This window comes from Marmota marmota, unplaced genomic scaffold, assembly GCF_001458135.2.
Source record: "Marmota marmota marmota unplaced genomic scaffold, marMar, whole genome shotgun sequence".
Lineage (NCBI taxonomy): Eukaryota > Metazoa > Chordata > Mammalia > Rodentia > Sciuridae > Marmota > Marmota marmota.
The window spans coordinates 23,943,605-23,955,140 of record NW_026000153.1 but is presented as its reverse complement, the minus strand read 5'-3'; the positions used below and the strand labels follow the sequence as shown (position 1 = coordinate 23,955,140).

General features: G+C 37.0%; 1 pseudogene; it reads right to left on the bottom strand.

Annotated features, from left to right (window-relative positions):
- Positions 1-1,714: 1,714 nt before the first annotated feature.
- LOC107146086 lies at positions 1,715-3,153 on the bottom strand (annotated as a pseudogene).
- Positions 3,154-11,536: the final 8,383 nt, after the last annotated feature.

Genomic DNA, 11,536 nt, shown 5'->3' with positions numbered 1-11,536 from the left:
AGGAATCTCCATACTGCTTTCCAAATTGGCCGCACCAATTTGCAGTCCCACCAGCAATGTACAAGTGTACCCTTTTCCCCACATCCTCGCCAGCACTTGTTGTTGTTTGACTTCATAATGGCTGCCAATCTTACTGGAGTGAGATGGTATGTTAGGGTGGTTTTGATTTGCATTTCTCTGACTGCTAGAGATGGTGGGCATTTTTTCATGTACTTGTTGATTGAGTGTATGTCCTCCTCTGAGAAGTGTCTGTTCAGGTCCTTGGCCCATTTGTTGATTGGGTTATTTGTTATCTTATTGTTTAATTTTTTGAGTTCTTTGTATACTCTGGATATTAGGGCTCTATCTGAAGTGTGAGGAGTAAAAATTTGTTCCCATGATGTAGGCTCCCTACCAAGACCAGTCTGTTCTGTGTTAAGATATGGTATAACCCTTGATTTAACCTCTATGGCTGATCCCATTTCTCTCGCACATAGACAGAGATAGCACTGCTATAGTAACTACCACCAGTACACTTCTTGGCCCTTTAAGATCTGTTCTTGTCAGATTTTTTGCTGCTGTGACTAAAAGGATCTTACCAGCACAACTGAAGAGGAAAAAAATGTTTATTTGAAGTCTCACAGTTTCAGAGGTCTTAGTCCATAGAAGACCATCTCCATTCCTCCAGGTTTGAGGTGAGGCAGAACATCATTTTGGAAGAGTATGGCTGAGGCAAGCAGCTCACATAATGATCAGAGGCAGAGAAAGAGAGACTCCACTCTACAGATACAAATATATACCCCAAAGCCACATCACCAATGACCCACCTGTTCCAGCTACACCCCACCTGCCTCCAGTTACCACTCAGTCAATCCCATCATGGATCAGTTAACTGATTAGGTTAACACAATCATTTCTCCTTCAAGCCTTCTTGCATTGTCCCACACATGAGATTCTGGGGGACACTTTACATCCAAACCATAACAAGATCTGTCTAACACATGAGTCTGAAACCACTAAACCAAGTTTTTCTACTCAGGCTAAGAATACTGCATCTATTCAGAGATAGAAAGTTTCCCATGTACCCACTTAAACCCACACAGCAAGCTCTTGGGAGTCAACTGCCAATCCTGCACCAATGGTATGCTATTATATCTTCACAGGTGTTCTTTCAAAAATCTTCCTAGCATGCTACAGTCAGCACATTCACACCTAGGTCTCCTTACCCAGTAGTACTCCTTGTGTGCAGATAAACAAGAGACCAAAACCACAGGAGAAGCGCACGCACACGTGTGTGTGTGTGTGTGTGTGTGTGTGTGTGTGAGTGAGAGGGGGAGGGCTACAAGAGAGAAAACAGTTACAAATCAGGATGTGCAGATTTTACCAAATACCTTGAGGATCCACCTCCCATGTCTGCAGCAGAAAGCTACTTGCCAACGACTTTAGGTCCCTTCACCCATCACCCCTACTCTTGGAACTCAAAGCACAGCTGGTGCTTTTGCTTTTGAACTGATGGTCCTAGAAATGCATGCAGAAAGTCCATAAATACAACCTGGCTGAAAACAGATGACACAACAAACATACACCAACCATCTGACAGTTAAATTCATCTTACAACAAAACTTTAAAAACAAACAAAAAACAAGAGAAAAGAGACACTCCATGGGGGAAGGGGAGAGGGAGCAGCAGGCTCTGGGTGAGTGATCCCAACAGCACCTGGAGTGGAGAGGCCTGCCTAGGAGAGCAAGTGCACTGCCATGCAGCTCAGGGGACAGCTACTGCAGAGGCTCACAGACTCCAGATCATCATGAAGCAAGTTCCACTCATCTTGAGACTTTGTCAGGAACCTGTAGCCAAAGCATAAACAACATCTCACCCAGCGCAAGGGTGACAATTTCCTCTTCATCTTGTCAAAGGAGTTGCTGTTCTCTCTTTCTTCAATGATTACCCAAAAGTGGCTCCTTCCCTGGGCCCCATACCTGCCGGTACTTCCCACTGTCTGTAGCTCCTCTCTACTGACATCAAGATACATATGCTTGTAAAAAATAGGTCTTTGCGAATGAGTGACTCCCATATCCTTCATCAAAATAACCTGCACACTTTGCTGTTCATTACCTTCTTGTATTTTTGAATGAGCTGTTGCTTCTTTCTGTTCCACCCATTACTCACATGGAATGACAAAATTAGATGTGATCCAGCATTCTGGACAGGACTTTATGATCTTGCTCTCAAAGTGCTTAGCACTTCTTCACTTGTAAAAACACTTGAGAAAGTGGGTATGGCTGCAGTCAGAGAAGATCCCAGAGCAGTGCTCATAGACCACCTTCATGCAGATCCCACACACCATGTCCTTACTACACTGCACAGCCAAAGATAGCTCCATATCCTCCTCATAGGCCTCAATGCAAGATATGATGTGCTGTGAGTTCTGGGTCATGGGGGGAGGACCTGCAGCCCATGCATGGCATAGGACTCTCTGGGACAATACACACCGTTCTCCCCATAGTGGCACTCTCCCAGTGCAGTATAGGGGCAGCACAGGGACAAAGCTGTTTCTTACTTTCCACTGCAGTTTGCTCTTTCTCTGATTATTCCTTCCTCACTGAGCCCTGCAGGGGTGCTTCAGTGCAGAAAGGATCAGTGCGACTAGAGTAGGGTTGCCCTGGAACAAATTCAATGACATTCACCCAGTGCTTGGGATCTGCTCCTATCCTTGAATAGTTGGAATTTTTTTTGACCCATCTTCGCCTGTATTCATTTTGACAAGCAGTCCAACCAAGGCTGAGAGACTTGAGGAAGAAATGGTTTTGTAGTTTTTGAAGTCTGTTTTGTAGGCTTTGAAGCCTGTTTCAATAGCTCTCTGTGTTCATATCTGTAGTGGTCTTCATAAATATAGCATTCTTGTTGAAAATGTTTGCACACCATATGGACTATCAGAGTGATCATGCTAGTAGGGACGATTATGTCCTTCTTTACAAACCCATGCATAGAATAATTGCAGGTGATCTGTTTAACCCAGCTGCCTTCACTTCCATCACTGACCCCCCCATCCCATGGTGGGGGGGCAACAACTGTGAGGATGGGGATGGGGATAGGGGAGGTCACTGCCGCTTCCCTGGCTGCAGCTCCTGCTCCTGATATGGTGGCTATTGTTGCAAGCAAAAACCTTTTCATGAAATAACATATGGCAAGCCATTTATAAGGCAAAAATATATTTTAAATATATGTAAGTATTTTCAATATTTTTATCAACCATCCTTATGATGATTGCTTTTAATACATATTTAGTTAATGCTACCAATGTATTAGGGGAGAAATGTGCAAGGGAAGCAGACAAACTCTGTCCTCGTGGAACATATAGACTGCTAATGGAAACAGAAAACAGGTTCATAAAGAGGTAAAGATGTGACTTCAGAATCTAAGTCTAAAGAGGATAAGAGATTTTTTTTTAAGTATCCTAAAAGAAAATTACAATATGTGGATGCTCCTCCTTCCCAGTTACAGAATGTAGTAATTTCTTTCCCTTTGAATGTAGGCTGGACTTAGGGACTTATTTTCATGGAGTAAAGTATGGGAAAATAAAAAGCAGTAACTTTATAATGGAGAAAGCTGGCAGCCATCTTAACCAAGGGATCAAGACTAAGGTCATCAGAGATGAGTCCTGCTGATCTGGCTCAGAACATTGTATGATTAGAGTATTGCACTGTGCGGTTTCTTTCCCCAGATAAATAGCCACAGTCTAATTATGAGGAAACATGAGGTAAAGGCATATGTGAGAGGTATTTTGAAGGCAGGTTTGACAAAACTTGGCTATGTGTAGTAGGCAGAGAGGTATGAGTGACAAAGTCTAGCTCATTGGTTTCCAGATTAAACAATTGGATATTGTTGGTTTTATTATTCTATAGATAAAATTGTTTTGAGACTGTTTTGGTTTGGAAATTTGTAGTTGAAATACTCATATTGCATGCAGGATCATGAAGCACCATAAGGATACATCAATTTACTATGGCCGGATGGTAGCTGTTAGAACAGAAGAGGTATTTGAATACAAATAATCTCAGGAAGGAATGAAAGGTGCATGTGGGTACAGGTAGAGAAGGAACCAATAAGAAAAGGAGGTAGGAAAGGAAAGGAGGAGAGTGAAAGAGAATCAGAAAAGAAGGAAACCAAGAGAACAGAAAGAGGCCTTTGGGAACAACAGAACTAGCAACAGGGTTGAAAGCACACCCTGTTGAGAGATGGCATAAGAACAATGATTCTTGAGGGTTGGTAGGGTGCAGAACAAGATGGCATTCATCAGGGCAGTTTCAGGGAGTGATATGGGAAGAAGCCACCCTGGTATCTAGGGGAGGTGAAAATGTGGATGCAGGGATCAGAGACAACTCTGAGGATGAAAGGGAGGATTGAAAAGGGGCTGGGTGGGGATGAGCCCATGGTAGCTCTTACTGTGGTGGTGGTTTTATGTGTGGCTTTTGCTTTGCCTTGTTTCTGTTTATAAGATGAGAAGTGCAGGGCAGACTTACAGTTGATGAGCATAACTCAGTGATGAGAAGGTAGTCCCACATACCTCACTAGCATCGGGTACCACAGGTTCAAATGCATTTTATTGGGGCATATATTATGATTCCGCTTAAAGATAAAAGAAATATTCACAAAATTGGCTATATTGACAAAGAAATTAATTTTAAAATTAGTTTTCAGAAAAAAAATTATTGTCTATTATTAATGTTTAAGACCTTTAATGATATATAGTAACTCATTTGGTTTTGTATTATTTTTAGTTTTACATTTGCTGCCAGGAAACTCTAATTTGGTAATTTTTCATGCATGTTAATTTTCTTGATTATTTTATGCTTTTTCTTTTTTTTGGACTTTTAATTTTATGTCTATTACCATATTATTAACTTTTGGATATACATATTTCATGTTAAAATTGCCCTAATATAGTTGAAAAGAGTCAGGATATAAATAAATTAAGTAGTTCAAACTGGTAGGGACTCTTTTAATCATAAAGTCATTTAAATACTCCCGATTCATAGCCATTATGATAAATCACTTGCAATTTATAATTGAATGTGAAATAATTATAAATTATTTCAAAGAAGAGAAAAATATTAATGGTGCAATTAATTTACAGTATTTATTTTTCTTAAAGATTTCACTTGGGGAAGGGATGAGCTCCTGATGGCAAAGCTGTTTCTCACCATGTCAGGGAATTTTAATGACATTAACTTCTAACTTTTTATACCAGTCAGGAAAAAAACATGCTATACTTACATGATTAAGGAAAAAAACACATTAATCAAATTTAATTGTGTTTTCACTCATTTGATATATGATTATAAAATGCTATGGTTGTTTCTGATTTGGAAACGACTAGAATTAGTTGAGAAAATATATTTCTTCCCTATGAAAAATTAATGTGCACCTTGTAATGGAAAATTTCAAAGTTATGGTAGTTCCTGTGAAAATAAATAAGATAATGTACTAAAAATACCATTAGCTGACATCTAGTAACTACTTACTGGATATCAGGAGCCATGCTAGGTGATAAATGAGGGTTTTTATCTAATCTAATCCTCACAACAGCTCTATCAAGTTAGTGCTGTTCTTATTTCTACATCATCAGTGAGAAAACTAGGAAAATAATTATCCTGTTCAGATTTACATAGTTAATACATTCTGAAAGTAAACTTGAAATCTGGCAGCCTAATGAACGTAAAAGTAAGTTTTCTGCACACTGAAAACATGTGGCCTGCTCCTTGTTCTTTATCTCCATTGATCCTACCCTAAATGAGATTGTTTCATCATTAACATCTGGTCTATGGCTTTAACATGTAAACCAGTGATTCTGAGACTTCATCGCACATCAGAGGTGACTGAAGCAAGGTCATCTTTATTATACACACTACTGAAATTTAACCCTCGGGTAGTCCTTAGTTAACTACTCTAGTTGACATTGTACCTACTTGTGGTAGCTAATGTCCTTCACCTTGTTCTTGATTCCCTTTGTAGTCCTGAAATCCTGCTATGTAACTATCTAGTAACTACTTACTATATATCAGCAGTCATGCTCGGTGATAAATGAGGGTTTTTATAGAATCTAATCCCCTGTCTTGGAGAGCCAATGATCAGACTGATTGAATTGGCTTTCAAGCAGGAGTAAACAAGTGGAAGAGCAGAAGTAAGTTTGGATGTATCATCCCTTCTCCTGATTGACACCATGCACATAGCTGCCTTCCTCCATTTCTGTACTTTTCTTCCTTAAGCCTTCCTCTAGCCACGCAAACAGACTCAAGCCAAGCAGTGGGGAGGCTGGGAGTGCCTGCATACTAGTGCTCCAGGGAGTAAGCTTGGACCAATGCAGCATCAAAGCTCAGGCTCCCTGGCCTCCTAGGTTAGATAACTGATGATTGTTTTGCACAGGTCCCTGTGAGATCCTCAATATTAATTAACACATGTGAGTGCACTCTGCCATTCACTTTCCTTTTTTTCCTGCCTCACTTCTCCATTATAAGGATCACTTCCTATTTAGATTATTGGACTTTAAATCCTTATCCGATGATCAGCTTCTGCAGGAACCCAAATAGACAGGTGCTTCAACAAATGCACTGAGTTATAAAACTAACTTGCCATGGCATGCCAATCTATAAAGCTATGCATTTTTGTTAGGGTCAATGTATGGGATAAAAGCTCAAAGCTGATGGCAAAAAAAAAGCAATATTAATAAGATCAGAAGATACCAGCAACTAGTTAGTTGGTTATTATACTACCTTATGACACCAAAACAATACATCTGGTAATACTACCATGTAAAAACAAACTGTGCTCCAGAGATCCTGAGGACTCAGCCACTCATTTACAGTTTTTCTTAATAGCCACTTACAGACCTTTCTAATACCATTATTACAGTAAACACTAAGAAATGGTTGATGATTAATTTAAAAGCAGCTAAATAATTAAATTAGAAATTTCTCTATGACCATTTCTACAGTCCTTAACCAGCTAAATTCTGCCAAGTCAATCAATCTCAGAGGGTTAGTTTCCATATGTGAAAGTTGGATAGTGCCAGATGCTTAAAAATGTACCAAGATCATTATCTGTAACAAATGTTCAAAAAATGTTTGTTGAAATATATTGACTTTCATTATTTCTGAAGACTAACTGGCAATGTTTCTTATGAATGTCTTGGTAGGTAGTAGTATTACTTTTTAGAAATCATGGGTTATGATACATGTATTCCCTTTGGTTATAGCTTTTGTAATATTAGAAACTCATATTTGTATTTTCTGTGTTGTCCAGGTAGCTCTGAACAGAAAAACTTTTACCCTTATTCAATCATATGAAGAAGTCTTTTCATTCATCACTGAAGCATTTTGCCAGGTAGAAATCAGCAGATGTTCACCCCATATCCAGTAATTGAGAGAAGAACAGAAAAAAAAATTATATATATATATATATATATATATAGGACACATGAGGAAACTGTAATTGTGGTTTAATTTATTTCACATTTCCAAGTCATTGTTATCACTAGATATTTTTTCTATTATCTCTTAATTATTTTCTCATATATCAATATTAATTCACTTATTTGTGAATACCTTATAAGCACTTCTGTTTGATACTGTTAATGAGAGAGAGAGAGAGAGAGAGAGAGAGAGAGAGAGAAATGGAATCAAAAGGACCTTACCTTAAGTATTATTTGTTTATATATTACCTAAATTGTTAAGTAACATAATATCAGGGGGTTTTAAATAGAACTAGCCATTATCAGGGAATAGATAAAACACATTACCACTATTTTAGTTTGCGTGGTTATGGAAGGTCACTCTAAAAATATCATTTTAGTAGATAAGTAAATGAAGGAATATAAAGTATTAATAGATTTAAGATCCTGTACATGTCATGTATGAAGGTGAAGATTTGCTAAATTCAGTGGAAGAGACATTGAATAGACATGGTTAATTTTAAGGTGTTTTTTTTTTCTTTGTTGTTAGGATCTATACATAGAAATTTATAAATGTGATAGCAAGTGAAATCTGATAGGTGATATGAGACGTGGAAATACAGTAGAGGAAGAGAAAATTTCCAACTTGAAGAAGATGCTGGAAAAGCTTCATGGAAAGCTTCATGAAACTGGAGGTCTGAAGAATCAAAGGTCAAATCTGGGTTTCAAGAGTAACTGGGTTAGAGAAGGGTGTTAGAAAATAAGCTCCAGTTAACAGGCTAACTAAAGTGCAGGACACAGAAGGTGAGCAATGATTCATTTTAGTTGAAGGGAAGGATAAATGAAAGATAATACAGGAAGAACACTTCTATCTCTATTATTATACTGTGAAATTCTCTGTAGCAGACAAATGCCTTTGTCCATCTTGGTAATAATAAAACCCGGAGGATAATTGATGTTCAACAATTGCCAACTGACTAAAAGAATGACAGCTTCATGAATCAATTAAAGAGTAGACTTTAGATCTGTCTGTAGAATCCACTGGTTTTCACTTGAGTGACCAGGAGTAGGTACTTTTACTTCTCAGAATCTCGGTCTCTATATAAAACAGCCATCAAGAAAGAATGTCTGCCATTTTCTAAGGCAGACTCACCAATCACACCAGTGAGTGAAAGCAAAAGCAAGACATTTTCAGACATTAAAAGGTAGGAAACATTTCCTTTTATACAACCTTCATAAAGAAGCAATGTGGATACTCCACAACAACTGTAGGAAAATATCAGTTTGAGGTGTCCTGGATATCCATCTGCAAGGAAAGACAGAGCAGGGATGTTCAACATAAAATGTTACCTGTAGAAAAAACATTACATAATGTAAAATTAAACTAACCTCAATATTTAAGCCTTCTTTCTATAATGTAAAATAACATAAAAATTTATATCTATGTCTATTTCTGAACGTACATCTGCATCTACGTTTTTTAATTTTTCTAATTGCCTACAAAAATTCTCATTTTTTTTCACTTTTAAAAAGCTTATTTTTTGTGCTATCATAAGATCAGAAGTAATTAAAGTGATAGTTCATGTATTGTGAGCACGTTAGACATGTGGAGGTTATTATTCATGGGATCAAGCCAATTAAACCAAGAAAAGGTAGAGTGGAGAATTCTTTATCAGCCTCAAAACCTGAAGGGAGGTAGAAAATAGTGGGTGCCCAGTTACAAGAAACCCAGCTGAGCCTTAAAATGAATTTATTTGTTTGATACTTTTGATAGATTCCTAGGTTAACTAGAGTTGAAGAAAGAAGGTTCTAATTGCTACCTTTACTTAGAAAGTAAAAAATTATACAATCCAAATTATTAACCTTAGCATTCGTGTGAAATATTTTGGGATGGTAATCTCTCCAAGTATACTCAGTGATTTAGCTACCAGGGAGTCACTTGCAATTACAAATAAAATGCAGACAATTAAACTTATTGTGACAGAATTCTTGACATAAGCCACTGGGAATCTGCATAATGTTCCCAGGTGATTCGTAGGTACACAGAGGTTTATGAACAACAACCCCAGACATTCTATCAGCTAAAATTTGTGATTATATGGATTAGTTTTAATTCCCTCATGAAGATGTTGAAATCATAATAATCACAATTAAGCTACAATTTCCTTCATTTTGAAATCTCTTTAATGTCTACTTGTCTTTCCATTTTTCATCACATAACTTGTTTCAGTTAGGTTGATCTAACAGATAGCTCTCAGGCTTCAGAATGTGGAAAGCTGAATTCTTCAGTATAACACCTGGGTACTATTTTAAAATTTTTCTGACAGCAAAACAATATCACAGAAGTTCAACTATTTAGTTTAGTGTTGATTACAGAGAATTGCAGATCCCACTGATGCTATAATGTTCCTAGTTTTCATTTAGAAAATATGCACATATTTGCTTAAACACTATGTACTCAACACCGATGTCCTCATAGGACAGTGCATAGCCAAAATAGGGAATATTTGATAGTGAGGTAAAGGAAGTAACCATAGTAGTAAAAGCTTCATGCATTCTGGGAAAAGAGGCTGGGCTGCCATTCTATAAATCTTTGCAAAGTGTAGAGAGCTTTGAAAATCCCCTTAACAAAATCTACATCATGCAAGTCTAATGTAATGTATTGTAGATGCCCTGTTGAAAAGGGAGAGAAAGGGAGGAAAAAAAGAGGGTCGTTTTTTTCAGGTGCCAGTCATGTGCCATATCAGCATAGCCTTCTGCAGAGCACTCTGTAAAACAGAACTTCTTCACCCAAATTTAGTAGCAAATAGAAATATAAACAACTAAAATAATAAAAAAATAATTCAAAAAAATGATTCTGCCAGGTGAAAATATTTTGAAACATATTTTGGATCAAAGGCAAAATGCAAAATTTAATAGAAGAATTTCTAGGGAAAAAAAAAAGCTAAACAAACACATTTTTGATATTACATCTAATTTCTCAGAGGAAATCTCATATAATCAAAACACTAATAGCAAATAAGAGTTTTTAAAATAAAAATTCAATATACAATTCAAATAATCTTTAAAATAAAAAGATTAATGAAGTGAACTAAGAGAAATCAAAAGGAGAAGATTGAGATAAAAATGGAAATTAAAAAATTAGAAAATTTGGAATAAAAAAATGAAAACTAATAAAAAACTGCCCTTGATCAATATTATAGAGAAATCAGCATAATAAAAAAGCCACACGTAAAACTTAAAAGGTAGAGATTATCAAGTTTCAAAAGTACAAAAGGAGAAATAAGTATCAAAACAAGCACAGAAGCTGGCCCTTGGCTCACGCCTGCAATCCCAGTGGCTTAGGGAGGCTGAGGCAGGAGGATCCAAAGTTCAAAGACAACCTCAGAAAAAACAAGGTACTAGCAAGTCAGTGAGTCCCTGTGTCTAAATAAAATACAAAATAGGGTTGGGGATGTGACTCAGTGGTCGAATATCCCTAAATTCAATCCCTGGTCCTCTCCCCCCAAAAGAACAAACAAAAATACAGACCACCTTGTTTAAATCAAAACAAATAATTTGTTTAAATTCAGGTGATATATTATTTGGCAGGGGTGACGGGTACTGATTGCAATAGGTGTAAAATATGTGAAGACCCCAGAGTTCATAAAGAAAATAAAAGGTAATATCCAAATGCACAGTGGTGATGTGCTGGCATATCTTTGCTGATGGTGTCACCAGTGATGCAATTTTTATTTCCTTGTTAATGTTTTTCTGATCAGTTTTATTTTTTGACTGTGGAGTTTTTAAACATTGCAATGGAGATTTCACCTAGGTAAAGCTACAAGGCCTTTACTATTTTCTTATGTGTTTTACGTTTGTGTGCACTCTTGTGTTTTGTGTTGTATGTCTGTATGTGCGTATGTCCATATTTCTTATATGAGGAGCGCTCATGAAAAAATGGATCCGAATTATTATTATTTTTTTTATTCACGTGATTTAAATGGTTTAATTTAAATTAGGTAAACAGCTGTTAAGGATTGTTTTTAAAGTAGGTTAACAGATCTGTTTGTTTACTTTCACCTTTCCTTTTCATTATATTTAATAATTCTTTTCAGGATAATGTCT